The sequence below is a fragment of the Triticum dicoccoides genome, chromosome 5B, assembly GCF_002162155.2.
Source record: "Triticum dicoccoides isolate Atlit2015 ecotype Zavitan chromosome 5B, WEW_v2.0, whole genome shotgun sequence".
Lineage (NCBI taxonomy): Eukaryota > Viridiplantae > Streptophyta > Magnoliopsida > Poales > Poaceae > Triticum > Triticum dicoccoides.
This window is the reverse complement of record NC_041389.1, coordinates 395,412,850-395,416,407: the sequence shown is the minus strand read 5'-3', so window position 1 is coordinate 395,416,407 and position 3,558 is coordinate 395,412,850.

Here is a 3,558-nt window from a genome sequence, read left to right as displayed (position 1 = left end):
TAATAAGGTGTTACTCACCTTCCTTGTCCTCGAGCTGCTTCTTGGCACGGCCGAGCTCGTTCTCGGACCGCTCGAGGCTTTTCTTCAAAGTATTGACCTCCGCAGTCAGTGCGGCAGAGGTCAGCAGCGCAGCCTGCAATCCCATATTGACATATTTTTTATGACTCCTGCGTATATCTTTTTAGATCCTTAGTCCCGCTTTTCTTTCCAAACACCGAACCGAGCATCAGGGGCTACTGTCTATGCGGTACCATTTTATATATATCGAAATTCTTACCTCAAAGCCTGTTAGAAGGCTGCTGCAGGCTTCGGTCAGCCCGCTCTTGGCGAGTTGAATCTTCTGAATCACCGCACTCATAACAGTGCGGTGCTCCTCTTCAATGGAGGCGCCATTGAGCGCCTCCAGCAAGTTATCCGGCGCCTCCGATTGGACGGAGGATGCCGGCGTCACGGTCTTGCCCTTCTTACGAAGGGGTCAACCGCCGGACTCCGGAGCCACTGCGGGTTCCGAGGCCGAGTCCGGTGCAAAGTCCGGGAGGTTGTCCTGTGACACCTCCGGGGCCTCCTCCTCCTGGTGGGTCCCTTCCTGGGATCCCACCTCGGCATCGTCTGCATCACGGGGGGTGGAGGCAGTCAGAAGAGAATCCATATCCGACGCACCTAAGGACCCGCTCGACGAAGCGGGAAGATCATCCTTGGGCGGACTGCAGGGTTGTATGCGGCATTAGAAAGACATTATGTGGCGAAAAGGAAAAACCTTGAAGTTATTCAGTAGTCCGGATACTTACGATCTCGCCTGGGGCTTGGCCCTTGGAGGCCAGTCCTCGTCATCGTCACTGGCGTTGGCAGAGCAGTCCGGGGGAAGAGTTTTTCCCTTCTTGGACCCTTCGGCCTCCCTTGTTGGGGAGGGCTTCCTTTTCTTCCCTCCCCCTGTTGGGGGAGAGGCTTTCTTCTTCTCCTCCTCGCCTTGGTGGGAGGAGTCGGCCTCGGATTCATCATCCGATAACACTTGAAAACAGGAACTCTTTCGGGTACCCGTGGCCTTCTTCTTGGCCTTCTTCTCCGGCACCACGTGGGGTGCCGGAGCCAGCAGCCCCGTTAGGCGGGTGTCCGCTAGGTCCTCTGGCAATGGGGCCGGACAGATGGTCTGTTCGGCCTTCGCCAGCCAGTCCTGTCAAAGGTAAAGGGAGTTTAGATCCCTCATAGAGTCAAACTATGGAAAACAAGTGGCAAAATCACTTACCTCGTCAGCTGGATGCTGCGAGCAGAATCCGCGATCTTCGGTAGCGGATGCGGGAGCCTCGGCGCCCTTGAACAACACCTTCCAGACATCTTCGTATGTAGTGTCAAAGAGCCCGCTCAGAGTCTGGTGCTGCACCGGATCGAACTCCCACATGTTGAAGCCCCGTTGTTGGCACGGGAGAATCCGGCGGATGAGCATGACCTGGACTACGTTGCCAAGCTTGAGCTTCTTGTCCACCAGCTTTTGGATGCAGGCTTGGAGTCCGGTCAGCTCCTCCGAATCACCCCAGATCCGGCCACTCTCTTTCCAGGAGGTGAGCCGTGTAGGGATGCCAGATCTGAATTTGGGGGCCGCTGCCCAATCAGGGTCACGCGGCTCGGTGATGTAGAACCACCCCGATTGCCACCCCTTAATGGTTTCCACGAAAGTGCCCTCCAGCCAAGTAACGTGGGACATCCTGCCCACCATGGCGCCTCCACACTCCGCTTGGCTGCCCTTCACAACCTTCGGCTTGACACTGAAGGTCTTGAGCCACAAGCCGAAGTGGGGCTGGATGCAGAGGAAGGCCTCGCACACGACGATAAACGCCAAGATGTTGAGGATGAAATTCGGGGCCAGATCATGGAAATCTAGGCCGTAGTAGAACATGAGCCCCCGGACAAAGGGATGAAGTGGGAAGCCCAGTCCGGAGGAAATGGGGAAGAAATACTACCCTCTCATGGGGCCTGGGGGTGGGAATGAGCTCTCCCTCGTCGGGGAGCCGGTGCGCGATGTTGCTGGACAAATATCCGGCGTCGCATAGCTTCTGGATCTGCCCCTCCGTGATGGAGGAGGCCATCCACTTGCCTCTCGCTCCGGACATAGTTGGAGAAGGTTGAGGTGAGAAGTGCGGACTTGGGCGCTGGAGCTCGAGTTCGCGGGGATGGATAAGCCAAGGAGGAAGAAGGTGCAGCTAAAAGGGTTGGATCTTTATCCCCTTATATGGGCGGACAAAAACATGTGTCCCCACCGGCCTGGTAAAACTCGCTTATCTCCCAAGCGTCACAATCAATGGCGCGGTTGGGTTACCCACGTCCGTATTGATGGGAATCCCGGAATAAGGGGAACACGATCTCTGCTTCGACAAGACGTGCCAAGGAAACCGCTTCGCTAAACGCGCTGAGGTGGTACAATAAAAATGATTCTACTAAAGGCTTGGTAGTGGTGTGACGTCACGCCACAAAATACGTCAGCAGATTGAACTTGTGTAATATTATTCTCTCTACGATGGTACGTGGAATTTATTTTTGCAGAGCCGGACACTATCCTGGTGTTCACAATCTTCTATAAATTATTCGGAGGAAGAACCCGCCTTGCAATACCGAAGACAACATGCGCACCGGACTCGTCGTCATTGAAGCCTGGTTCAGGGGCTACTGAGGGAGTTCCGGACTAGGGGGTGTCCGGATAGCCGAACTATCGTGATCGGCCGGACTCCAAGACTATGAAGATACAAGATTGAAGACTTCGTCCCATGTCCGGATGGGACTTTCCTTGGAGTGGAAGGCAAGCTTGGCGATACGGATATGTAGATCTCCTACCATTGTAACCGACTCTGTGTAACCCTAGCCCTCTCCGGTGTCTATATAAACCGGATGGCTTTAGTCCATAGGACGAACAACAATCATACCATAGGCTAGCTTCTAGGGTTTAGCCTCCTTGATCTCGTGGTAGATCCACTCTTGTAACACACATCATCAATATTAATCAAGCAGGACGTAGGGTTTTACCTCCATCAAGAGGGCCCGAACCTGGGTAAAACATCGTGTCCCTTGTCTCCTATTACCATCCGCCTAGACGCATAGTTCGGGACCCCCTACCCGAGATCTGCCGGTTTTGACACCGACACTCCGCAAGGAGGAGGAGGTCCGCGTTAAGGTCAAATGCCTGGACTCCTCCACCCTCCGCGCCACAGTCCGAGTGTTCTTCAACGACCAGGGATTCGACCTCAAGATCTACCCCGAGCCTCCCAACCACGTCGGCCGTCCTCGCCTCTACGCTGCGGGTCACTTCGGTGGGGATGGCGCAGACCCCCGCGACGACTCCCACTACCGCCGACCGCGCCCCTCCCGCCACGAGGACCCGGAGGACGACGACGAGCTCTCCGGCTGCAGCCGCTCCCCCTCTCGGGACCCCTCTCCACCCCCGAGGCGGGGTGGCTCGGGTGCGGGCCGGTCGCGTGGGTTGGCCCTCCTCTCCGTGGACGCTACCCCCGCGCTGCCTACCCCCTCCCCCCTCCTCCTCGGCCGAGCTCAGCGACATCTCCAGCGTCAGCC